Below are 27,432 nucleotides of genomic sequence, written 5' to 3'. Positions count from 1 at the left end.
GATTTTTGCCTGTCATTTGGATACTTAGCCTTTCTGGAAGCTCTATGACTACAAATATGTAGTTACTAAATGCAGCTGAAAAATGATGGCTTGCTTTACGGAAGGCTAATAGGATTCTGGGCTTTAGGCTTTAGAGTGGGACAAGGGGTCCTCTGAAACTAACTTCTCTCCCTGATGCTAAATATGCTTTTCCATCAAAAAGTCTGATTGATTGTTTCACAGCCTTTCTAGCATGCTTCTGTGGTAGAAAGCAAGGGCCACAGAAACTGGCATTGTGGTACTTTGTCCTGGTTGATTTAAGTGAGGAAACTAGAGATCATCGTGTCTTTAAACGACGTGGTGTGATTTGCCGAAGGAAACAGGCTATGGGGCACTGCTTGAGAGAGGAGGCAATGGAGACCGTCAAGGCAGAAGGGCGAAACGAGAGTACAAGGATGGAAGGTGTCCTGCACAGACTGGAGGCCGTGGTGGCAGGGTGTGTGGGGGTGGGGTGGGGTGGTGGACTTGGTGAGGGTGAGGTCCTTCAGCTCCTGGAAGGAATCAGGTTCTGAGGCCTGAAAGCCAGTCAGGGCAAGCCAGTCAGGGAACAGGGAGAAAGAAAGACTGAGAGGACGCTGCTGGATGGCTCTTCCTGGGCATCTACAGGCAATAGGAGAAGGGGAATTCCTGCCAAGTCAGGGAATGAGCCATTGCCAGAGACAGTGGCTGTCCCCTGGGGACTGGTGAAATCAGTCTGACTGGCCCCACCTGGTGGGGGCTTACCCAATGGGTACGTGGAACATGGGGAGGCAAGCGGGAAAGGACTGGCAGACTGAGGAGCAGCAGGGTTATAGAGAAAGGCAGCCAGAAATGGCATTCAGATGGCCCAAGGCTTCCCAAGGTGAGGGCAGCCCAAGATTTTCATCAAGTTGGGGGTGGGGTGGGGTTTGCTTTGACTTCAACTAGAAGGGTGTGGAGCTGTGGTTAGTTCTGAGTGGCTGGGGAAGGTGGTAACCTATGGGATTCCCACAAGCTGTGGGCTGCAGGTCACCAGCAGGCAGCACAGCCAGATACTTGGAGTGGTCCACAGAGCGTGCCTCATACTCCGCCTTGAGGCTTCAGCCTTGGTTGAAACTACATACATTTTCAGAAGGAATCCACCGTAAGTGCTCAGCAGCTTCTGCCTTGGTCCTGGTACACTTTCTTCCAAGAACTGGTCTGAGAAAGCAAACGGAGGTTGAAGCTAGCTAACATTTCTGAAGGATTTACTAGGCACCAGGCACTGCCATGGACTACATCATCTTACTCAGTCCGTGCCACAGCTTTGTTGAGGTGGTTCTTATCACTCTCCATTACATTTCTAAAGATTTGTTTTAGTCTTATGTGTACGAATGTTTTGCCTGGGTGTATTCTGTGTACCACATGGGTGACTGGTGCCCTCAGAGGTCAGAAGAGGGCATAAGATCCCTTGGAACTGGAGTTCCAGATGGTTGGGAGCCACCACGAGGGTGTTGGGAATTGAACCCACATACTCTGGAAGAGCAGCAAGTGCTCTTAACCTCCAGCAATCGCTCTAGTCCTGCCTGGAGCTTACTGTGTAGATCAGACTGGCCTTGAACTCAGAGATCCTTCTGCTTCTGCCTCCCAAATGTTAGAATTGAAGACCTGCACCACACCCAACTCATCCTCATCTTTTTACTCTTGCTATTTTATGCTTTGAAGTGTTCTGTCTGCATGTGCATCTGTGTACCAAATGTGAGCCTGGTGTCCTCAGAGGTCATAAGAGAGAATCAGAGCCACTGGGACTCTTGTGAGCCACCATTGTGGGTGCTAGGAAACAAACCTGGGTCCTCTACTGCAGTAGCAAGTGCTTTACTTATTAATTTATTTATATTTATTTATTTATTTTGTTTTTCAAGACAGGGTTTCTCCGTAACTTTGGAGCCTGTCCTGGAACTGACTTCATAGACCAGGTTGATCTCGAACATACAGAGATCCTCCTGCCTCTGCCTCCCGAGTGCTGGGATTAAAGGTGTGCACCAGCTTATTTTATAAATGTATTTTATGTATATTGGTGTGGAGGTGTTATCCCCTGGAACTGGAGTTACAGACAGTTGTGTGTTGCCATATAGGTACTGGGAATTGAACTCAGGTCCTCTGGAAGAGCAGCCAGTGCTCTTAACAGCTGAGCCATCTCTCCAGCCCCCAGCCCCTGGCAAGTGCTCTTAATAACTGAGCCATCTATCCACCCATTTGGTTTGTGGTTTGGTTTTGTTTTTGAGATAGAGTCTCACTGTGTAGACCTGGCTGGCCTGGAATTTACTATGTAAACCAGGCAGGTCTTACATATCTACCTGCCTCTGCATCCCAGGATCTGGGATTAAAGGCCTGCAGTATTTCGAGGGGCTTACTGGTCTAATTTTTTGAACCCATTTAGGCCTTAGTGCATTTTGAAGCTGTCCAGGACCTACTCCAAACTAGAAAGGAGAGCCTCACCGGCAACAGTCCAGCAGAAAGAAAGCTGTGTTTTTCCAGGATCTAGAATCCCCTAAAGACAATGTGCTCACTTGTAAAAGAAAAAGAAGTGAAAATTTGCTCTTGGTCCTTGTTACGAAGACTTGGTCTGTCTATGGGTAACCAGGAGGTTTCAGGAGCTAGTACTTTAGTGCAGCCGCTAGATTATGATTATTATTCCTGTTAGCCTGTGATCCACAAGCATCTTTGATGATGTCGCCTGCCACCACTCCTGTCCCCTAGTCCGAGGGATCATCTTTCCCAAAGCTGATGAAGCAGGCGTTTGGAGGTGAATGAGGAGGTCCTGAACTAAAAACCCTTTGGCCACCTCTCAGAGGACCCTCCTCCCTGTCTTCAGCAGCCTTTCTGCCAAGGTCAAGTCTTGTCTGCTTCCCCCACCATTTTCCCCCTCTCAGCGGCCGCACGCGCGCCTCTCCCTCACCCCACCCTCGCTTCAGTGTGCACAGAGCTTTGAGAAGTGACAATTTCTACTAGCCACCTTCCCAGGACCTCCTAGCTGGAGTACCAGATGGAGACTGAGGTAGATACAGAGGCAGACAAGGGGCAAACGGGGAACAAAACAGTAAACGGGCTGAAGTACAGTTATTACTTGGCTTTATATAGAAGACATGGGGCGTGGCCTCTCTCCCCGAGCCCCAATTCTGGCTGTCTGTACACCTGCTGTGTTGGCCCCCCGAAGTGCCCGAGGTCGATCTTCCCTAGAAGTCCCTGCAACTCTCCAGTCACACCAATGCAGGAAATGTCTGGCCTGAGCTCCGCGGGGTGGGGGTGGGGGTTGACATTGTTTGCAAAATGTACCCTCTGCCCATTTCTGGGTAGCGCCCACCGCTAGGCCTCCTGATTGGCACACAGCAGATGCTTGATAATGTGGAGTGTTGGGGGGGGGAGCGGAGGTATCAAGTGATTGGAGTGCACAGGCCGAGTGGCTGGATACCGCCTTCCAGAATCCCCAGGATATCTCCACGGGATATTGTGTGGGACTTCCCGCCGAGAAGCGCCCAGTCAGAGCTGAGGGCCCCGGGGCCCGCCAATTATGAGCAGAGTGGGGGTGCTGGCTAGAGAAGCCGCTCATGCGACGTGAGCTCGGGAGGGGCTGTGTCTTCTCTGAGGTAGGGTGGGCAGCGAGCCTCTCCGGGAAGGAGAGCCCGTGCGGGCCCCTGGCAAGGCTCCCCCTGCCGTGCTGGCGACCGTGGCGGGGTTAGGGTGGAGGGGCGCTGTTTCCACCGCGGTGCCTAGTCCCTCCCAACCCCCCTCCTCCACCCCGCCCGCTGGCCCGTGGTCCCTCCCGTCGGTCCCTCCCTCCGGCTCTTCAGTCCCTCCTCGCCCTGCCTCCTTCGCGCCCGGCCCAGCCTCCGCCCGCGGGGACGTGTGTCTCCAGTGCGATTTCCCCTTTCTCTTGCTCGCCTCGGCGCAGGTCTCCACCGGCTCGCGGCCCCTCCGCGGGCGCCCACCGCCGCCGCTCCCTCGGCGCGGCCCGGCCTCCCCGGCGCCCCCTGGCCTCCCATCTCACAGCTGGCACCCCGTCTCCTTGTGAGCCCGGGCGCCGCCGTCTCACCTGGTGTTTGCATCTCGCCCTCCAACTTTGCCATTGGCGGCGGCGCGACGTGTGGGAGAGCCCTGTGCCTCGCCCGCCCGCCCGGACCAGCCTGCCCCGGCGCCGAGGTGAGTCACGGGCGCGGGCGGTGGGGGCAGGCGGGCCCCGAGGAGAGAAGGAGGGAGGGGAGGAGGGCGGGCGACGGCGGCCCCCGGCGGCCGCGAGGACGGACCGGGCGCCGCGCTCAACTTCCACTTCTCCTTTCCGCGGCGCCGAGCTCCAGGCGCCACTTGCCGGAGCCCCGCTTTCGAGGGGGGGGGGGAGGAGAAGGCGGCCCGGCGGGGGTGGGAAGTCGTGTCTCAACCCCGGGGACGGGGAGGGGACCACTCGCCATCGACCCGAGGAGCCCTGTGAGCGAACGCGACCGGCAAACCACCGGACCTCAGGTACGTCGATGGCACCGCTTCTCGAAACGCCGGGGAGACCTCGAAAAGTTTGCCTGAGTGGGGAATGAAGGGCACCGAGGCCGGGGAGTAGGAGTGGGGGGGGGGACCGAGAAGGGTGCGTCAGCCTGGGCTCCTGGAGTGTTCTTCGCCTCGCTCTGCCCTGTGTACAGTGAGGAGCCCGGACTCCTGATGCCACCAGAAGTAGAACTGATTGGCAGAAGCCGGGCGACAAGGGACTTCTCTCCAGCCCGGGGCAGCTTAGGCTCCACGGAAGGGCCGATGTGGACTGCCCCCCCCCCCCGCCAATCTCAGCGCCCGAGGGCAGGAGAGCAGGAGGCTGAGCACACTGGAGCGGCTCGCCTGTGCTGAACCGGTGGCCCCTAGGGCTTTCACAGCCAGGCACTTTAGACACGCACACACACTCGCGCGCGCGCGCGAACGCACACGCACACACGCTCGCACGTAAACCTATGACTTGGAGACCTGAACTGCCAAAATAGAGACCTCTTGGCAGGGGCTGGAGTTTCCGTGTAAGCCAGCCGCCAGGCTTCCCGCTCCCGCGTTCCCGCTCTCCAAGGTTCTCCCGCCTCTTGGCTTCCTCCCCTGATATTCTGAGGGGACTCAGTAACCGCACAGCGCAAAGGTCCCCCAATGCCAGAGTCTGCCTTTGGCGGCTCAGAGACTGCTGAGCTGGCAACCGCTTTGTGGATTCCCGCCCCCCCCATCACGGTACCCCTAAACTTTGCTGCCCTTTCCTCCCGATTGGGCCTGGGATTTAGACTTCCTGATGAGTTACCTCCTGACCCCTTGGCACCTCGGCCCAGCGGGGGTCTCTTGGGTACCCCAGCCACCACCGCACCCCAGCTGAGGAGCCCGGGGATTTGATGGCCCTTTGATTCCTTCCCCTCATCCCTCTGCCTGAGATAGAGGCCTGTCTGGTCCTGCAGCTTCTTCTAGTTAATGTTTGACAGTTCATTGTAGCTAATCATTTTAATTAGCTCTTAAAGTGGGGAGTAACAGTTAACCTTGGACTTCTCGATTTTGGCCTGGTGGGGCCTCAAATGGGAGGAGTTCTGAGGAGGTAAGAGCGGAAGTGAGGTCACCGCCCCTGGCCTGAGCCACCACAGCTGGCTCCAACAGCTGGTGGGCACACCCATTAGGGATTCAGCCCCTGTGAGCTGACCCTTGTTCGGCCTGAATGCCAGGACGGAGGGAGGTGAAGGGAAGCCATTTCTCTCTCTCCCCTTTGGGGAGACAGGGTGCTTTGGCATCGAAAATGCCCAGGAAACCTGTAGGCCAAGTAAGAATGTCAGTCAGTTCCAAGATTTCCCCAGTTATAAAGTGTTTCCTTGACCCAGTGTAGAAAAAAAGCTAGGCTCACAGAAGCTGTCTCTAGGTGTGGTAAGATTATTAGTGACAACGTGGAGCTAGCTGCCTTAAGAGGCTGCCTTGCATGTGGGTGTCTCTGGCGTTGGGTTCAAAGCCGGTGAACCCTTGTGTTGTCTGTGAGGGGGGGATGTCTATGAAGCAGGTTCCACCATTGCCACCCTCAGCCAGCCTCTCTCTGTGAACCGAAGGAGTGGCTTGTTTGCAACTATGCCTGGCATTCCTCCCTCCGCTGGACTGTTTTGCTGGCTCCTCAGGAACTAGTGCCCACCCCTGGCCAATCTGGGGGCCCCAAATATATTGGGACCTTAAAATGCCGGCCTCATAACCTGTCCTGGGCCTAATTGCTAACGCATTGAAAATACCTCTAATGCTGCAAAAATTTAGGGCGTTGAACCCAGAAAGGCTCTGTGAAACACTGGCTGAGAGTATGGCTTCCCCAGGGAACCCTTTACTCCCGGGCTTCCCCAACTTTCTCATTCTGCCCCCAGTCACAAGAGCTAGTCTGTCTGGATTGAACCCCCAGCTTTGTCATTTACCGCCCCCCCATCAGTTGTATGCCTTGGTTTGCTTATGTATCCTTGGAGGGGAACAAATACATTGTTACATATCAGCTGCTTATTAGAACACTGTGCGGTGGTCGACAGCAGACAGGCGCTGGCACTGTGATATTGGCTAATCCAGTGCCTAAGATGCAGCTCAGTAAACATGTGCTGGGAGCTAGCCCTAGCAGTGAGCTGGCCCCAGTGAAGTATCAGCGGAGAAAATATGGCCATGCAGAAACCACTTGCCCTCCAGGGTCGTCTGTAGGCTGAAATGGTGGTAGATGGAGGAGCAGTCCAGAGACAGTGGATCAGTCGTCGGTATAAATAATGTAGTTTCAAGCCAAACTCAAGGAGTTGGAGACATGGCTCAACAGTTAAGAGCACTGGCTGCTTTTGCCGTGGACCCGGGTTTGATTGCTCCCACCCACGCGGTGGCTCACAATCCTCTGTAACGCCAGTCCCAGGGATTCTGACACCTTCTGACCTCCGTGAGCCCCAGGTCCACATGTGATGCACCGATATACATGCAGTCGAAACACCCATACACAAAATACATTTACAAAATAAAAATAAAGTCAGACTCAAACTCCTGGGCCACGCACCCCACACTATAAAGGCTTCTCCTTTCTTGGAGACCATGGTTCGGTTCTCGTCTGCGTGCTATCTGCCCCTCAAGCCTGCCCTTAGATTTGGAAGGAAGGGACAATGCGCTCATGCACAGGCTGCAAGAGGTATTTGGACTGTGGCTTACTGGGTGTCAGGGCAGGATGGCATTACTTAGGGCCCTCCCAAACACCCCTAAAGCCCTCTGGAATGGAAGGGCTCACCCCTGGCATGCCTCTTTCACATCCCAGGGTCCCCTGCTGAATTAGGAAGAACCTTGGGCAACCCTCGCTCTTCTGTTCTGGGCCTGACCCCAACCTAGCCTTGGTTATCACCCCTGGTTCTCTAAGCTGCAAAAAGGTTTCTGGCTTCACTGCCAATTTATTCCCTCTGTGGTTCTCAGACTGAAAACTAGTTCTGCAGGGGAGAAAAGAAACTCATGAAAGGTACCCAGAATCCCACGGGCGCTTTCCTAGGGGTCAGGGGCTTTTCTCATCAACACCAACCTACCTGCAAATCTCTGGCTGCTGAGCCTCGTGTGTCCTGTAATAGCGGCTGTGCTGCTAATGCCCTGTAGCTCGGGCCCCAGCGCTGGTTGCCAAGAAACTGCTGGTCGGGGTGCTTATGAGGGTTCTGACCTCATAGGGGCTGTGGAGTTTCAATTCAGCAGACATTTATTAACACCTACTGTGTGCCCAACCTGTGCTATGAGCTGTGGGGGAGCTGAGGGAAGGGGGTGGTGAGGCGGGGATGACTAAGACACTGAAACAGTCAGAGGCCAGGACAAGCAGCCAGGCCAGGGGCTGGTCAGGTGCTAATTGTACTTCTTGGAGCAGAGGCCAGCACGGCCAGGACTCTGAGGTCAGCAACAGCTAGAGGAGGGAGGGACGGCTTTGTGAGGGATTCGGGTGAGAGCTAGACCTTGAAAGGGGGCGGGGGCAGCAAGGGGGAGATGTGGCTCCGGGAGAAAAGGGAGAAAAGGCGCCTTTCTCTCTATTCCCCAGCCACGGACTGACCTTCGAAGCCTGGATGATTGTTTGCTAAATGCATGTCACATAAAAGAGCAGGTCAGTGAGTGTGGGTGGCTTCATGCAGTCCTCGATCTCCACTTCAGGACATACAAAATGGTTGGCCTAGACAGTGAGCCAGCCTGCATTGATACTACACAAAGGGTGGTCAGGCTTCCCCGCCACCCAAGCTGAGAGGATCTCATTATGAACTGCACCCTCCAACACAGGCGGCCTATGAAAGAAGGGAGGGAGGGAGGGAGGGGAAGCTAGAGGTAGACGACATCAAAGCCGACGCGCCACAATTGTTCACAGAAGAAACAGGCTGCCTCCGGCCCACCTTTCCCCAGGTTTTGAGATTTCTCTGGAACCCTGAAGGGAGAGAGCAGAGATTTTCATCTCTGAGCCCCACCCAGCCAGCTGGGAAGTGATCTGGAGAGGCCCACCTTTGTGCCTGGCCACCAAAAATTGACCACGTGTTTGTTTTACTTGTGTGTCTTCTGTGGTTGGATAGGAAGAGGGCTTTGGCTCTTGTTGGGTTTAATTGGCTAAAAGCACCTGGACTACCTCCATTCGGCACTGATTTGTTCTCCTTTTGCCCCTTTCTGGCCTTGCCTCTCAGTGCATTTAAACACTTAAAGGGGCCTACTAGAATGCCCTGACGTGGACTGGGAAAATGTGTCATATGATGAATTTCTTGACAAAGGGACACAGTCTGTTCAAGAGGAAGGGGGAGGCTTGGCAGCAGAGAAGGGTGTTTCAAGCCGCAGGGTCTTCACGGAAAGTTCTGGAACATTTCTCAAAGAGGCTAATGAAAAACAAGAGTGTGGTGGCACACACCTTTAATCTCAGCATGTGAGAGGCAGAGACAGGTGGATTTCTGTGAGTTTGAGGCCAGCATGGTCTACAGAAAGAGTTCCAGGGCAGCCAGGGCTGCATAATACGGAGACCCTGCCGCAACCAAACAAAACAAAAACTCAGAAGTTAATTATGTGATCCAAGTTGAATAAGCTTTGCCTTAAATTCCTACTTCTGGGTAGACCATTTCTTGTCCAGTGCAGATACTTCCTGCCTCTTAGTCTACCTGCCCTTCTGGAAGCTTCCTGCCTTCTAGTCTGACACAACATCTGCCTCAAGAAGCATTTCTTTCTTGAGGAGGGAGTGTGGTCTGTATTTATTCATATCCCAGATCTGCCAGGTTCTGACTGTGTGACAATGGGCTCATTGATTTAACCTCCCTGGGTGTCACTGTCCATGTCATAGAAAGGAGTGATGAATGAAATTGTGTAAAATACTGAACATACTGCCTTGCACAGTGTACCCACCCAGTAAGTATTCCTTGGTATTCTCAGTTTATCGGTCCTGGGCTGAGATTGTTGTTGCCGGGCATACAATCCTTTCCCCATTCACATACCTCAGACTTTGCCAGGATCCTGGGACTAACCACTTTGCTAGAAGTGCTGACAGGCTATGCCACCCCATTCCTGAAAACACCAGGCTGATTTTACAGATTTGTCTGCAAACATTTTTGTTAACTCTGCCATCAGGAAGGGTAAAGGGGGAACATGGAAGAAGCTGCATGTTGGAACTTGTGTGTGCGTGCATGTTTGTGTGTGTGTTATCTACAAAGCCATTCTGAGTGGTAGCCAGTCCTCCAGTTAATAGTGGAGCTTCAGGGGCTGGAGAGATGGCTCCATGGATAAGAGCTTGCCTGCTCTTTGAGGTATCCAGAACCTCCAGTCCCCAGAACTCATATCGGCAGCTTGCACCTGCCTGTAACTCCAGCTTGAGGGGATCTGACGATTTCTTCTGGCTCTGGCTCTGGCTCTGGCTCTGGCTCTGGCTCTGCAGCACCCCTCCCAACACACACACACACACACACACACACACACACACACACACACACACACACACACTCTCTCTCTCTCTCTCTCACTCACACACGCTCACACATTGTTCACATGAGCACACACACAGCTCACATTAAAGACTAGTAAATCTTTTTTAAAGAGTGAAGCTTGAACCATCAAGATGGCTCAGTGTGGGTAAGGTGCTTGCTGCCAAGCCTGACAACCTAAGTTCAGTCCCTGGAACCCACATGGTGGAAGGAGAGAACCATCTCTGCAAGTTGCCCTCTGTCCTCCACATATGAGCCGTTGCACCCTCCCCCACACGTGTGTGAGCACATGCGGGCACGTGTGTGCACGTGCGCGCGTGCGCGCTCACACACACGCACGCAACAGCATTTGAAAGAGCTGGGCTTAAGTTTTTAATATTTGTACTAATATTGCCATTTTTTCCATGTCATTATTTTCATCTTGAATATCCACTGAAGAAATCAGAAGTAAGCTAGGTATGCTGGTGCACAGCTGTCGTCTCGGTACTTTTGGGGCTGACGCTGGAAGATGGAGAGTTCAAGGCCTGCCTGGCTTATATAACAAGTTCCAGGCCAGTCTCATCTACAAAGTGAAACCTTGTCTTAAAGAAAAAAGAAATCAGAGGAAGTTTGTTCCTTAGAGAGAAGGCATAACATTCTACCCCTGGGAACTATTTAGCAATCATCAGTTTGTTGTTTGCCTCCTGAGGGTAGAGCTCTGGAAGCCAGTTGACCAACGCTGTGCTCACCACAGCTTGACTTGGTTTTCCCTCCTTTCAGAGTACAGAGATGTTGGGTGCTTGCTGGGAAAATACCCAAAGGCCTTTGAGGCCGGGACACTGCCTTTGGCCAGGAGATCTCAGGGGCTGGGAACCTTTACCAAAGGCCCCTCCGAGATTACTTTGGAGGTCCCATCTGCTGTAGTTGGACTTCTGTTTATTTGAGGCCAGTATATAGGGGACTAGCCTTGAACCACCCTTGAGTGGAGTGTGCTACTGGATTCATTGGTCCCCACCCATCAAATTAAGAAAGCTAGGCCTTGAGCAATGGGAGAGTGGACAATTAGTCTTAATCTCCCTAAAGACATGATAACCTGATAACAGAGGTACTCAGGTGTAGACTGAGGTGGTAATCAGTGTTTTTCCAGTGTTTTCTATGCTAATAGTGGTCAGTTCAAGTCTTGTGAGTGTGAAAATCCCTGTGCAGAAAACAGATGCCTTTACAAGCTCACACGGTGACCAGGTTCTTAACACCATGGTGATCTAAAACAAGAAAAAAGAAGGGGAAAAAGACCCAGATCCCTTTTTAGAGACTCCAAACCCCATTTTAGAGTGTCAGGGACATGTGTGCACGCACTACCAGCCGGCGGGAGCATTTCATATTTGTAAATTGCATGATGTGGGGCTAAGGGCTTGCCTAGAGAAAGATGATTTTTTTTTCCTTAGCTTCACTGGGGAAGGCTTTCGGGAGGTGAGAGAACAGATGGCCTTTGAAAAGAGGAAAGATAGACCATTGAATACGTTCTAGGGGCATTCCAAGCTGGGTGATAAAGTAACATTGAGAAAACCAGAGGTACAACACTGTAAGCCCACCACAATCAGCATGTGTGATAAATCCCAGGTTCAGAATCTGACTCCACTGGTAGCAACAGAGAATATGTATCCTAATGAAGCATGAGATTATTGCCTTTTTTGTTTTCACTATTACCGAAAAGTAATAGGACACAGTAAAGTCACATAGAAATGTCGAATAATGACAAAACCATAGTCAGTATTTACTGCCTTTATACTTACTTCTAGTTTTGTTTTTCAAGATAGAGTTTCTCTGTGTAGCCCTAGCAGTCCTGGACCAGGCTTACCTCAAACTCAAGAGATTCACCTGCTTCTGCCTCTTGAGTGCTGGGATTAAAGGCGTGTGTCACTACGGGCCATCAGGGTTACTTCTATAGTTCTCTCAGTGGTTATTATTTTGTACAATCCGGGGCGCCTTTTCTTTCATTTTTACTAAACAGCTTTACTGAAGTCATATCAATGTACAATAAATGGTAGATATTTCCAAGTGTACAATTTGATACTATTTGACATATGGATAGACCCGTGAAACCATCCTGAATTCAAGAGACAGCTAGCATGTGTGGAGCTCCTGGGAAGTTTCCTTGTGCCCTTGGCAATCCCACCTCCCATCCTAAGGCAACTACTGCTCTGGTTTCTGTCACTATAGATTAGTTTGCATTTTCTAAAGTTTCATATAATTGGAATCATGCAGTCTTTTCTGGTCTGGCTTCTCTCTGTGTACTTATGTTAAAACTCTTCCTTGTTTTTGTATACATCAGGGTTTCTTCTCCCTTTCTTTCTTGGTGTCCTTCCCTTCCTCTTTTGAGACAGGGTCTCCCTTTGTAGCCCTGGTTGACCCTGCAACTCAACTATGTAGACCAGACGGCTCTCCCTCGCTGAGATCTGCCTACCTCTGCCTCCGGAGTTCTGAGATTAAAGGCTTGCGCCATCATGCCTGGCGGATGTTTCATTCTTTTTTATTGCAAAGTAGCATTCCTTTGTATGGATAAAACACACACTGTTTATCTGTTCATCAGCCTGTGGATATTTGATGCTTTTTCCCCCAGTTTTAAAATACAATTACAAACCAAGCTGCTCTGAACATCTGTGTGCAAATTTTTTATGGCTTTATGTTTCCTTTTCTTTTGGTTAAATACCTGGACGAGAAGTAACTGGATAGTAACAGTAGTGAAGCTTATTTTAAGGAAACTATTATTACTTTGTTTTCAAACTGGCTTTACCATTTGACATCCCCTCCCCCAAAGGGTGAGAAGCCCAAGTTGTTCATCTTCACTAACACTGGTATGTAAGGGTGGGTGGCCTTTCTACCTTCAGCCATCTTCATAAATGTGACATTATGTGACATTGTGATTTCAATTTACATTTCCCTAATGATCCACTAATTTAATCATTTCTGTGTGCTTATTCATTTTATTCTTATTTATTTTATTCATTTTATTCTCTGGTGAAGTGTCTGCTCAAGTCTGTTGCCAAGAAAGTCCTTTATAGACCCCAGATACAAGACCTCCATCAGATTCCCACTTTACAAACATGAGTTCTAGGATTACAGTTGCATGCTACTGTCTAGTTCTAGAAGTCTTCGTTTTGCACTCAGTCTTAGCCAAAATGCAACGAATCACTATTTTTCTTTCCTCATTGAGCCCCGGGTCTTGTTCATACTAGGCAAGCGCCTTGCCATTGAACTATGCCCTAAGCCTTCATTTTTCCTTTTATAGATCATGTTTTCAGGACTATATCTAAGGACTCTGCCCAGGCTGAAATCACAACTATTTCCTCATATGTTTTCTTTTATAATTTTAGGCTTCGAGTTTTGGTGTATGATACATTTTGTGTTAATTTTTCAGTATAGAGATTCAGAGCTTTGCGTGGGCTAGGAAAGAACTTTCCCAGACTTAATTTGATTGTTTTTAAAGTCATGTAAAATTTTTAGTGTGTGTGCATGTGTATGTGTGTATGTATCTCTGTGTGTGTGTGAAACATATGGGCGCACACTCACACCACCAAATACATGTGGAGGTCAGAGGACAACTTTCGGCTGTCAGTTCTCTCCTTCCATGGTAGGTTCCAGGGACTGGTCATCACCTGCTGTGCCCTCTTGCAAGCAAGCCCAGATTTTAGTTACTTTAAGTCCTTTGCAATACCCTATGACGTTTAAAAATGTCTGTATAGTTTTCTTTTAATACTTGAATATACCCTATTTGCATTAATTATTGAAACAGTTACTCCTGGATTTGCTTTTGAATCTTATAACCAGGTGTGTGCCTGATATTACTGTTAGATGACGCTTTTTGCTGATGTTTTGTGGTTAAAGAGTACCTTAACTTTACTGTGCATTTGTAGAATAGGACTTTGGTTCTGTCCGTTTTTTGTTCCATACATCATTGTATACATGCTTAGCCTAGCCCTTTTCAACCATGTCTACCAAGATAGCAGATCTCCTTAATCAAAGTTTAGCTGGGTGTGGTGGCACATGACTTGTAGCCCTAACTATTTGGATGCTGAGGTAGAGAATGGTGAGTTTGAAGTCCCCCGCCACACACACAAAAACAATAAGCCGGGCTGTGGTGTCGAAAGCCTTTAATCCCAGGGCTTGGGAGGTAAAGACAGGTGGATCTCTGTGAATTTGAGGCCAGCCTGTGCTGTTACACCTAGAAACCCTTCTCAAAAACCAAAACAAAAAAACAAAAAAAATGTTTGACCTTATATAGTTTTTGTTTGTTTGGTTGGTTTTTTGGAGCCTGTCCTGGAACTCACTTCGTAGACCAGGCTGGCCTCGAACTCACAGATATCCGCCTACCTGCCTGTCTGTGTCTCCTGAGGGCTGGGATTAAAGGCATGTGCCACTACCACGCAGCGACCTCATATAGTTTTTCTCATATCCCATTCTCTCATCATTTTGGATCGTAGACCTGCTTCAGAATCATGACACCGTTCCCAAGGGCTCAGTAATATGACTAGAACCCAGTATTCCCAGGGTGGGGCTGTGCTTTTGTACAAAAAAGGTAATGCTTTTGATGATAACCTGATTATCAACTGTCTCCTCAGTGGTGCTTGGGTAAATAACTCCATCTGGCATTTGTTCCTCTGAAAGGGGCTTGCAGCAAGAGAGGAAAAGTAATATCTGAGTCCTCGAGACCTTTGTCTCCCAACTGCAGGCCAGCCATTCTTCTAGACTGTAATCTTCAAATCAGTTAGAACCTGTACCTTGACAATTTACATGGGCTTAATTCATGGGTGCTAGATGTAGGCTGGAAAGAAAAGAAAATCAAGTACAGCTTGATTTCATGGATTTTACTTCTTGCTGGAGGAAGGAAAGATATACACAAAATAATCAGCAATTCAAGACCACGTGGGCCAAAATAGATCTTGTGACAGAACTTAAAGACTCTGGGGAGTTTAAAGTGGAGGGGTCTGTGGGTGTGGCCTGTAATTACTCGAACATAAACAGCTCTGTGAGGTTAGGGGACATGTTTGGGACCATGCTAGATGGGTACTGTTTGATTAGACAAAAAGGATCACGAAGGGATGGCAAGCCTGAGAAATTCCATGAATGAGGCTGGAATGTTCCCTCAGGGGACCATGAGGAGACCACTGGGCTAGAAGCCCAGCTTGAGTTGGGAAATCATGGGAACGAGGCTGAGTAGGTAGGGTGGGGTCAGACTGCTAAGGACCTTTGGAAACCAAGTTAGATGAGTTTGGACTCTAGGGCTGTGCTGAGTCGGAGTCCAGCTGCTTGTGGCCACGGCCACAGATCTCAATGTGTGTCCTGAAGAAGTTGGCACCATCTCAGAGGCTGAGGGAGGAGTTAGGTGGAGGCAGGACCAAGACTGGAACTTGATCTTTCTTCCTCCCAGTAAAGAGGAGCACAGTTTTTTTTTTTTAGTTTTTTTTTTCCAGGTTTCCACACTTCCTCCCTTATAGCTTCAGAACAGAGATCACGGGCAAGGGTCGCAGATGGCGGGACAAAAGACAGCATTACCAACAAGCACTTGCTAACTTGCCTGCTGACTGACTCACCCGTCTACTTAACTTACCCTGACACCTTAGGTAAAAGCCTAGTAGTTCTAGATGGTGTCTGAAAATGAGAATGCAAGCCAGTACACTGGGGCATGCCTATATTTCAGCAGTGGGGGAGGCTGAGAAGGGAGGATTGTTTGAGCTTCGGTATAGGAGATTGAGGCCAACCTGGGCAAAGAAAGAAAACAACGGAGAGAAAACCAACTATGGCAGCACAGACCTATAATCTTTTCCCTCGGGAAGCTGAGACAGGAAGACTGCAAGTTCAAAACCTGATGTCAAGAAAAAGAAATGTGTTCAGAAAAGAAATAACCCTTTTATCCAATGTCAGCTGCCAACATATCAACGCTACTTTATGAGTTTTCCCTTTTTAAAATTTTATTTATTTTCATGTGTCACTTTATTTTTTTGTTATTCTTCTCTGATATAACACATCCCGAGCAAAGCTTTTCCTCCCTCCACTTCTAACTGTAGGAAAGGCTCTTTCTGTAGAGATGGAATTTCAGCCAAAAGTTTTTGATAGAGGGAAGAAATGCGGAGCAGACCCTAAGCCTGTAGGGAGCCCTGAGAGCCATGAAATGTCCTCTTAGAGAATGGGAACCTGAGGTTTCAAGAACCCTGTGACAGTAACGGCAAAACTGTTTTAGCAGTTTTTCTGTCACCCCCACATTAAAGTCTATATATAAAGACAGGCTCTTTCCATGTAGTCCTATCTGATCTTAAACTCAATAGGGATCTACTTCTGTCTCCCAAACGCTGGAACTAAAAAGTATAAGTGTGCCACAGCAAACGGCTTAAATTGGATTTTTTTGTTTTGTTTTCCGAGACAGGGTTTCTCTGTGTAATAGCTCTGGCTGTCCTGGAACTAGTTCTGTTGACCAGACTGGCTTCTAACTCACAGAGATTCGCTTGCCTCTGCTTCCAGCCTGCTGGGATTAAAGGTGTGTGCCGCCACCACCCAGCACCTAGTTTTTTGCTTTGTTTTGTTTTGTCTTTTTTTTTTTTTTGAGAAAGGGTCTCATGTAGTCCAAATCGATTTCAAATTCATTATATAACAGAGTGGACTTAACCTTCTGATCCCCTGTTTCTAACTCCTCGGTGCTGGGATTATAGGTGTGCACCACAATACTTAGTCTATATGATGCTTGGAATGGAAGTAAGGCTTGCTAGACAAGCATTCTACCAATTGAACAACAATCCCAGCCCTGAAATAAAACATTCGCTCTTTTTGTAGCCTTGACTGTCCTGGAACTCAAAGAGATATACCTGCCTCTGCCTCCCAGATGCTATGTTTGTCACTGTACCTGTCTGGTACTCATATTTCAATCTACTGGACCCAAATATATATTTTTTTATCATTTGTCAATGATAAAAACAGCAGAGAAGCCTGTGCAGATGAGTGGGGTTTGAATCATAGCTTTGACTCCTCGAGGGAGACTTGCTCATATTTAGGGGAAAGGCCCTCTCTTTGTGGGCCCTGCCTCCAGGTAGGTGTGAGTGTAACTTTTGAGAAGGGGCGGAAGGGAAATCCTATCACCTGCAGCACCTTCATTGCCTGCCACCCCTGTCTCTTTCTCTTCCGTTTCGGATACACTTGAGAAGTAATTGCCAGACCCTCGTGTTCTGAGGAGAGACCCTTTGACTCGCTCTGAGGTCAGCTCTGTCTCATCTTGGCATTTTGGGGCATGACCAGATCCCGGAGTGGTACGGAGAGTCTTTGGGACCTGTTTAAAAGGATTGCTGAGCTTCGCCTCTGCTACCGTACTCAGCCGACAGCCTTTTATTCGGTCCCATCTTTCCTTTCAGTTACTCAGAGTGCAGCGTTAGCTTCAATCCTGTTGGGAGGCAGTCTGCCGGGACTCTGAGAGCCTTCCCGTATCGTGCTGCCCTGGCTTATCTTTTGGAGGCTAAGGCACTGAAGGCTAAGGTGAATCTCCACAGCACTGCAGGCATTTTATTCTTGTCCCCACGGCCTGCAGATAGAGATGCCAACTGGAAAAAGAATGCCTGCCCCCCCCCCAGCCTGGGCAAGCTGGATAAAACACTGCATAGTCAGGTTTTAACCCACCAGGCAGGGCCCCAGGCACTAAGGGCTGGTGCCAGGCAGCGAGCCTTCCTCCACACCCCTCGCCTGCCAGGGGGCTTGGGGCAGCTGAAGGAGCAGGTAGGGCTCTGGGCAGGCTGTCTGAGCTGGGCGGGGCCCTGGTTGGGTGAGGCCCAGATTCCCCAGGCTGATTAGGCGGCCTGTAAACACCCAGCAAGTGTGTGCGGTGGGGAGGCAGAGGGCAGGCTACCAGATGGCAAGAGAAGGGGGAAACTGGAGGCCAGGCCTAGCTGCAGGAAGTGGGGCTCGATGTGGAAACATCCTGTCCAGTAGGGGCTAGAGAGGTGGCCACCAGTGATTGCTCCCTCTACTATCACCGGGAGGCAAACGTGGTACAAGGTGGGGCTGCTTGCCTGGGCACTAAGCCAGGATCTTGGTTCCTGCCATCTCAAAGGGACGTGATCAATGGTCCCTGTTATGCGTTGCTGTACCATCTAGCGCTGCAGAGAAGGTGTGTGTATGTGGTGGGGGCGAGTAAAGCCAAACTACCCCCATGGACAAACGGTCCAGAACAATTGTCCGTGAATTTGTTTCTTACGGGAAACATCCTCGCCTTCGCTGTCTGTGAGGAGCATTGATTGGAACACAGGATTGTGTCAATTGTGTCAAAGGCCTCCTGCGGCCCTCCGCGAAGAAGAGTCGTGTGGCTGATGCTCTTCTGCTCTGTCTTGCAGTGCCTTTTAATTAGAGCCTCAGAGGGTCAGATCTCGTGCAGACCTGTACATTTCACTTTCCAGATGGGGAAACTGGGATTCAGAGGCACAGGGGCTGGGTCACCTGAGCTGCAGACCTGAAATTCAAGCCCTAGCTCCCACCATCTTCCCTAGTGTGGGAGGTCCCGGCCCCAGCCCTCCCACATAGGCCTGGATGTGGCCTGCATACTCACTGGACCCGTAGTTAACCTTGCTGAAGGCTACAGGATGCCTGGAAGGAGGAAAGAGCCTCCGAGTCATAAATCACAAGTCATCTGCTTGTCTGTGGCCTTGAGTAGACCCTTCTCTGGGCCACAGAGATTTCTAAAAATTTTAGAAAGATAAAAGTTTTCACCAGCCATGGTAATGTGTGCCTGGAACCTCAGCACTTGGGAGGCGGAAGCAGGAGGATCAGGAGTTCAAGGCCAGCCTTAGCTACACAGTGAGTTTGAGGCCAGTCTGGACTACATGAGACCCTCTTTCAAAACAAGCAGACAAGCAAAACAAAATCTCCTTCAGCAAATCCTACCGGCGTGCGCCACCACAACCGGTGCAAAACAAAATCTCTAAGAGTGTAACTACCCCCTGGTAGTGGATCACACATCTAAGAACATTTGGGCAGCACAAATTTGTCTTGATGGGTTAAAAAATGACCAAGTTGGTGGACAGGAAAGAAGAGGTGAATCTTGGAAGAGTTAGAGGTCAGTGTCATCAAAACACATCATAGGAAATTCTCAGAACTAGTAAAAATTTAGAAAAAATAAATTAAAAATCTGTCTTGTCTCTGAGGTGGCATAGCTTGCTATGCAAACCGGGAAACCCGGGCTAAATCCCTGGAATCCAGGGAAAGATGGAAGAAGAGAACAAACTTTTGTTTTGTTTTGTTTTTCTAGACAGGGTTTCTCTGTGTGGCTTTGGAGCCTGTCCTGGAACTAGCTCTTGTAGACCAGGCTGGTCTCGAACTCACAGAAATCCACCTGCCTCTGCCTCACTAGTGCTTCGACTAACGGTGTGCACCACCACTGCCCAGCAGAGAGAACAAACTTTACAGTGTTGTCCTTTGTCCTCCACGCCCACATCACAATAATAAGTAAAAGTAGTTGTGAAATACTCAAAGTCACCCAGCAGAGACATATGCTTCAGTGGTTTTTAGCATTCATAGACTTGCACATTCATCAGTAGGAGCCACATTATTTTCTTCATCCCTGGAAGAAATCCACAACCAGCCGGGCGGTGGTGGTGCACACTGTTAGTACCAGCGCTCGGGAGGCAGAGGCAGGCAGATCTCTGTGAGTTCAACACCAGCGTGGTCTTCAAGTGCTAGTTCCAGGACAGTCTCCAAAGCCACAGAGAAACCCTTGCTCGAAACCTCCCCCCCCTCAAAAAAAAAAAGAAAAAGAAAAAAAGTACCACAACCATTAGTCATTCCCAATTTCCCTCCATCTTCAGGGCCTCAGTTCTGAAGGAATACTTCCTAGAAATACTATATAGTGTGTTTTGAGGTGAAAGTCCAGCCAGTTGATCAAGATGTCCTAATTCTGCTTACTGGAACCTTCTATCCAGAGACCCTACCAGAAAACAAACGAAAAATAGGGCAGGTGATCAAGCCCTTGGCTGTTGGTCTGACATATATGAGAGCTGGTTTTCCATAAATATTTGAATAAATACGTGAACCAACACCCTAAGATAAGAACCTAGACTTAACATTATGTATAAGCTGAGTGTGACTGTGTGTTTATGGGGCAGGGACCACATCATGACTACTTTAGGTCTAGAGCCCAAATTTTCTGGTAAGAGCAGGTCATGGAGATATAGAAGTTAAGCAGAGCTTGAAGCAAGCTAGCGAAGTTGATATTGCCACCATTTTGACAGAGTCTTGGTCTGGGAAGTTAAGGATTGATTTATTAGAATAACCTCCAGTTGGAATTGAGGCCTTAAGAGGTACAGGTCCTGGGTCTGAGCAGCTTCTGTAGAAGGGCTTCCTTGTGCTCTGAGCCTTCAGTCCCAACAGATGACCAGCAATATGTGTAGAGGAAACAGTACAGCCTTTAAGATCAAGGTCACATAAGTCTGGATTTGAGTTCTGTCTTCATTCTTGACAAGTAATATGACCTTGCTCATGTTACCTAATCTCTTATGAGCTTTTCTGCAGTTTGTAAAGTGGATCTCTTAGCCAGGTTGGTGACACAGGCCTGTAATCCCACCACTTGGGAAGTAGAGGCCAGAGGATCAACACAAGTTTGAGATTAGCCTGGATAGTGAAGTGAGTTCGAGACCAGCCAGGTAGGGTCAGACATAAATAAATAGAATTGTTAAAGTAGGATTATCATCAAAATAGATTTCACTAAAAGCAAAGTTTAAACAGAATAGCCACTGTAAGTAAACCTGGATTCCAGCTCTAGTCCTTCTACTGTCGAGCTACTGTGTAAGAATGAAGGAGAAAAAAATGAAAGGAAACCTGGGCATGGTGACACATAGCTCAAGTCAAGCACTGCAGAGGCCAAGGCTGGAGGACCCTGAGTTCCAGAGCAGCCTTAGCTACTTAGTGAAACACCCTCTCATGAAACCAAGCAGGGCCAGTGTGGCGGCGCACACCGTTAGTCCCAGCACTTGGGAGGCAGAGGCAGGCAGATCTCCATAAGTTCGAGGCCAGCCTGGTTTACAGAGAAAGTTCCAGGCCAACCATGGGTGTGTAGTGAGACCCTGTTTGGCAGCGGGAGGGAGGGAGAGAAGAAGGAGGAGGAGGAGGAGGAGGAGGAGGAGGAGGAGAGAGAGAGGGGGGGAGAGAGAGGGAGAGAGAGAGGTGCTGGCGTGCTGGGGACATTAGTGGTAGACATGTACTTGGCCGCGTGTGCAAATGTGAAAGGCGCTGGGTTCAGTCTGAAGGGAGGAAAGCAGAAGGAAGGGCTGGTGTTCACAGACGGCTACTTCTAACAGCAGCCCGCAGTCCCTAACCCAGAACTGTAAATCCCTGCCACCTTCCCTGTGCTCCACCCTGTCATTCTATAATTTGTACTGTCTGGCCCCTCTCCCCAGCAGCAGGGGAAATAACTTGAAGTGCTATCAGAGAGTGCAGGAGAAAATCTTGCCCACATTTAAACCAGTACCCACGCCCCTCTGCCCCTCCTCCAGCAGCCATGACTGAGGCCACAGTGGCCACACCCGCCACCCAGGCCCCGGTACTTGCTCTGGTGCCAACTCCACAAGTGCTTGCCTTGAGCTGGCATCGACCTCAAGTGCTTCCAGCACCCTCCGCCCAGGCTTGATGTGCTTTCCAAACACGTGCCTCGAGCTCTGAGTCGGCGTGTAACCAAACCCTGGTCCTGGCTGTGCACTGCAGATGTAGGGAGGGACTGGCAGGAGCCCAGGTGCACATCCAGATGTTGCCTCTGAGGCTTTCTTGGCCTCCCTGGACCAGCTGTGAGGTAGCATTCACTGCAAAACACAGGACTGAAGAAGCAGTTAGCCACCCTCAAGGACAGTGGGGTACTGACTGAGGGGAACTGGCTGTGCTTGGTCCTAGGGAGTATGTATTCACATTTAATTAGTTTATTTTATATTTGAATTTTAAAAAGATTTATTTACTCAGTGTTTTGCATGTATGACTGCACTACTTGTGGACCTGGTGTCTGAAGTGGCCAGAAGAGGGCATTGGCTCTCCTGGAACTGGAATTACAGATGGTTGTGAACCGCTACATGGATGCTGGGAACCAAACCCATGTCCTCTGCAGCCAGTACTCTTAACTGCTGAGTCATCTTTCCCATCCCTACATTTCTTTAAATTCTGAGTGTATGCATAGGTTTGTGTTAGTTGTGAGCTGCCCAACATGGGTGCTGGGACTCAAACTCTGGTCTTGTGTAAGAGCGGTACCTGCTCTTAGCCACTGAGTCATTTAACTTTTTATGTCATATGTGTAGGAATGTGTGTGGGCATGTGTGTGCCATGGCACCTGTGTGGAAATGAGAAGACAACTTCTCTCCTTCCACCATGCGGATTCCAGGGACCAAATTCATCGTCAGTGTTGGCAGCAGGTGTTGTGTCTTTACCTGCTGTCCCATCTCTTGGGTCCGAAGGGCCCTGCTCTTTTGTCAAGAGGCCTGGCCTGGGTAGGGTCCTTGGCCAACAGTGTAGGAAGATGAGCTGTCAGAGCCGAGTGGGGTTTCAGGGTCATCCCTACATGTGCTCTGCTGGTCATGGATGGGCGTCACTTCTTGGAGTCTCCAAAGCTTGCACAGATACTGTAACCTCACTGAGGAGATTCAGGTACTGGTGTCCATCTCCTGCTGGGTTCTTACACCAGGCACCAGTGCTTCTGGAACCATCTCCTGCAGTCCTAGCCTCGGGCCTGAAGGTCTGGCAGCTGTGCATTGCAGGACCTTGGGCTGCTAAAGTTTTCTGACCCACAGCCTTGGGGATATCTCATGGAGTAGGTCATATGTCTAAAAGAATGGCTTCAGGTACCCAGCCCTGCTAGTGGGAGCACCACCTTGCTTGGACTCCTGGGAGATGCTTAGATGGAAGTTACCCATAAAACAGCAGCTCTCATGGAATTCTAGAATTTGCTCTTCTTTTCCTTTCCCCACGAAGAGCTGCTGCTCTTTGACCCAAAGACAGTATAGTTATTTCTTCATTGTTACCTCTGCCCACTGGCACTAAGGATAAGCCCCTGACACATTATGATGTCACATTGATTTCAGTGTCACCTGCTCTTCTAAATGAACCCAACCCTTAGTCCTTGGTCTGGTTTCACCGAATCCTCATTTCAACCTGTCCCTCTATCTGTAGCCACCCTTACTAGTCTCTACCAGACAGTGACCTCGGCGCCCTTAGTCCAGGTTTTAACCCAGGTCCTCAAAGACCAGGCATACCCTGTTTATCTCTGAAGAGCACGGCTAGGTAAAGTGATGAGCCAGGCTGTGGAAACAACTGTTCCTTCACCAGGTAATACTTCCCTGTCTGGCCCCCTCCCACCACGAGGCAGGCTGTTGGAAATGCTGCTGGGCGTCCCCTTGTGTAGACAGCTGTCTCCTCTGCCTTCCTGTGAGGGATCCTCCCCTCTCTGCACTTTCTGACCTGTGCAGAGCAGGGGCGGGGCTGCAAGGGCCACTAGGCCCTGAAGGGGAAACTGCTGAAACCCCTGGGACAGGAAGTGGTAGAGAGGGGCTGCTTCCTCTCACAGAGCAGGGGTGCGGTGAGAGCTGCCTGAGTCCTGGCCCATGCCTAACTACTGTGAGCCCTGGGAGACTAGGAAGAAGTGACAGTCCTTTTCCCTACCTCCCTTCTCTCCAAAAGGCCTCTCTTCATGCAGCCCACTGGAGGTGGGGGTGGGTAAAGAGGAAAGCTTCTTCAGAGGAGGCCATCTTCACTTAGCAGGGAGGGGAGTTAGAGGCCGACAGATGAGCCGAGAAAGCAATAGCTGGCTGGGCAGGTGAGTGTGGGGTGAGGCAGCCTACCCCCCCACCGGGACAGCAGAAAAGCACAGCTGGCCAGAGGAACCCTTTGAGAGCAAATGATCAGGACCATGTCAGCAGCAAGCCAGAAACTGCGGCCCTCTGACTTCTAGCTCATAGGGCTAGTAATGCCTCAGCTCAGCCAACCCTAACCTCTCAGTGTGTGGCTGAGGAAACTAAGGCACACAAAGCAGAAGTGTCTTCTTTGAGGTCACATCATGGGCAGAGCCGAGACCTGCTCTCTGGGCTCTAACTCATTTTGATGGAAATCTGCTGAGTTTGTATTTAGCATCCTAACCCTCCCCCAGACACCTCCCCCCACCCAGAGTCCTGTGGCACTCTCAGAAACGAGCTTGACGAATTTATTCACACCGAGGTGGAGTGGAGTGTTTAGTCCAGGGGTCAGCAAAGGTTTCTGTAAAAAACCAGACTGCAAATATTTCAGGCTTTGGGGCTCATATAGTGACCAAACTTATAATCATGGCCATGTTCCAATACAACCTTGTTGATGGGCACTGAAATTTGAATTACATGTTTTCATGTGTCATGAAATCCCATTCTTGTGGACCTTCTTCGGTAAGTTGTTTGGCCTTTTAGCCACTGTTCGGATCTAAGAAGTAAAGCTAGTCTGTCAAGAGCCAGGTGGAGAGGAAGTGGGGAAGATTTCAGAAAGAATGTGACATTTGACTTAAATCTTGAAGGACAGGAGGGAATTAAACTCACAGAAGTTGACGAGGGCATGGCTGGCCAAAAGGACAGTGTATTCAAAGTTGTGAAGGCAGGGAGTCGCTGAGGAAGCTAAATGTGTTCTGCACGTGTGGTTGCATTGCTGTTTGCCAGCCCCTGGTGCTCTTTTTCTACTTTAGAGAAAGAGTCTCACTCTGTAGACCAGGCTGGCCTTGAACTCACAGAGATCTGTCTGCCTCTGCCTCCCGAGTGCTGGGATTAAAGACTTCACCAGTGATGCCCCCGCTGTGTTTACCAGAGGAAAGGGTTAGCTCTGTTGAGGATGCAGAGAGGATGAGGAGAGCAGTAAGATTAATTAAGTCAGTGTGAACTTGAGCAAACACTCCCCCTGCCCCTCAGGAACTCAGGTAAGAGATACAGGCTTCTCCTGGTTTCAGGAGATGCTTCAGTAGTGTGTGTGTGGGGGGGGGGTAGTGAAAAGGCAAAACCCAGGGTAGGTGTTCTCCATGAATTTTGAAGCCAAAGCTGCCTGTCTCTGGTCTGGTCAGTTACCACTGGGATGCTTCCTGTCGAGTGTTTGAGGCACCATCCATTCAGTGTAGGGAATCTTGTGCCTGGATCCCTGCACTCTGCCCTTTGTTTTGGATGGCCAGTAGAGGAAGGGGTCTTCCAGGAGGGATACCCTCCACAGCCCCTCCTAGTCAGGGGCCCAGATGTAACCAAGGAGCCATTGTATCAGTTTCTAGGACACACTCTGCCAGGGGCCTTGACAAAGAACACTGTCCCTTCAATAAAAAGTTATCTGACTTAATATCCTGTCGGTGCACAGTCACAGATTACCCTGGCTTCTAAAAAAATCCACTAATGAATTTAATTAGTCTTTGCTCCATGCTTCTGTTCCTGCCTCATATCCCCAACAATGGAAGCAAGCAGGACTTCTAAAGACTGGGCATGGTGTACTAAACTAGTACTATCCATTCAGTATGTGCAACTCTCTGCCACCGTGGTTTCCTCCTCTGTACCAGGTCGGGTGACTCCTATAGTCAATGAGCACCTGCATAGGTTCCTTCTGCCCTGTGGCCTAGGCTAGACAAGATAGCCGCTCAGAGGTGATATGAAACTCTAGCATAAGTGGAAACTGGGGCAGGAGGATGGTTCGTCGTTTGCAGCCTCGATTCCACAGCAAAGCTCTGAGTAAAACAAACAAACAAAAAGACAGTAGCTTTGAAAATGTCCATCTGCATCTTTTCTCCCATTAACTTTGGTGTTTTTCAGAATAATCCCTGCCTCAAAGGGTTCAGGCTGAATTCCTTGTCCAATCTTATTTCTTGCCCTGATCACTCCATATCTTTTAATGTCATTGTTGTCATTATTGCTGTGCATACGTGTATGTACAGGCATGCGCACAGATAGAGGTCAGAGGACAGCTCTTGGGAGTCAGCTCTCACCTTCCACCATGAACTCCATGGATGGAACACAGGTCGACAGACTTTCATGTGCCATCTCCCTGGCTCCGTAGCCTTTACCGTTGTTCCATCGACAACAGACTACACATCGTTGGGGTCTCTGTAACTATGTATTGTTAGTCTTTTCTCCTGAGGTGGCTGTGGGATCCATCTCCTGAGTTCAGCCGCCCAGCCTGGGCAGCTCCATTTCCCCCACTCGGGGACTCTTTTATAATCAGAGCAAACTACTCTTCCTAAGTAATTGCTTTCCCATGCCCTGCCTTTCCTCAGGTTCAGCAGGACCTTCCTCAGTTGCTCCCCAAGTTAAGTTCTGATTCTACTGTCTCTCTCTGTTGATATAGGGTTTCTCTGTGTAGCCCCAGCTGTCTTGGAATGGAACTCACTTTGTAGACTCAAGAGGTCCGCCTGCCTCTGCTCCCCAAGTACAGGAATTAAAGGCGTGCACCACTACCGCCCAACTTGACCATACTTTTTTTTATTATTTTTTGTTTGGGGGTAGACAAGGTCTTGCTAATGTTTTCTGAACCCCCTCAACTCAGATCTGCCTGCCTCAGCTTCCCAGCTAGCAGGGACCACAGGTAGGTGTGTCACTGTGCCCGGCTTTCCCATGAATGGAGTAATTGTTGGTTATGGCCCATGAGCTTTCATTTCATTCTACTACATCCATTTCCCTTTCTTCCTTTCCATCTAGGCAACACATTCTGAATACTGTTTTGCTTGTTTGTTTTCAAGACAGGGTTTTACTGTGTAGTCCTGGCTGTCCTGGAACTCACTATGTAGACCAGGCTAGCCTCAAACTCACAGAGCCCTACCTGCCCCTGCCTCCAGAGTGCTGGGGTTAAAGGTGTGTGCCACCACTGCCATTTGGAATACTTAACAAGCAGAATGACCAAGCCCCACAAATGGTAAGTCAGAGCAGGAAATGGAAAAATACATTGAGAGCCAGGTATAGCAACTGATGCCTGTAATCCTAGTACTCAGGAAGCTGAAGCAGGAGGATTTATATGAGGAACGTGCCAGCCTGGGCTACACACTGATACCTCGGCTCAGAAGTTCACAAGGTGGTGGGGCACGCCTTTAATTGCATCACTGGTGAGGCAGAGGCATGTGAGTTCAAGGGTTGCCTGCTCTACAGAGTGAGTTAGCCTGGGCTGTTCCACAGAGAAACCCTGTCTCAAGAAAAGTAAACAACAGCCGGGCGGTGGTGGCACACGCCTTTAATCCCAGCACTCGGGAGGCAGAGGCAGGCGGATCTCTGTGAGTTCGAGGCTGGGCTGGACCGATAGCCTCGAAAACAATACAGAGAAACCCTGTCTCGTAAAAACCAAAAAAAAAAAAAATAACATAAAGAAAAGAAAACAACAAAAGCAAAAGCTACAGCTTAAAAGAAAGGGCGGGAAAAAATAAAACAAATGACGTGTCCTGGAGCTTTTGCCTACATTAACTCATTTGGCCCTTGGCAACAGCCCCTACCTAGGACCAGTTAGGTAGGGCCACTTCACGTAGGGTAGTGACTTGCTTAAGTTCCAA

The 27,432-nt window shown here is 49.6% G+C and overlaps 1 protein-coding gene across 2 annotated transcripts in view; it reads left to right on the top strand.

Annotated features, from left to right (window-relative positions):
• Positions 1-3,891: 3,891 nt before the first annotated feature.
• Positions 3,892-27,432, top strand: part of Elf4 (E74 like ETS transcription factor 4) — a 45,269-nt gene continuing 21,728 nt past the window's right edge. The window contains exon 1 of one of the 2 annotated variants that reach the window (XM_040744590.1): positions 3,892-4,176. The gene's annotated coding sequence lies outside the window, so the exon portion shown is untranslated. Of the gene's footprint in view, positions 4,177-4,405; positions 4,495-27,432 lie in introns of those variants that run through there. The other variant, XM_040744591.1, reaches the window with a different exon arrangement.

Source organism: Mesocricetus auratus, unplaced genomic scaffold (genome assembly GCF_017639785.1).
Source record: "Mesocricetus auratus isolate SY011 unplaced genomic scaffold, BCM_Maur_2.0 Super-Scaffold_100003, whole genome shotgun sequence".
NCBI lineage: Eukaryota > Metazoa > Chordata > Mammalia > Rodentia > Cricetidae > Mesocricetus > Mesocricetus auratus.
The sequence above is the reverse complement of the archived record's forward strand: the minus strand, read 5'-3'. Positions and strand labels throughout refer to the sequence as shown.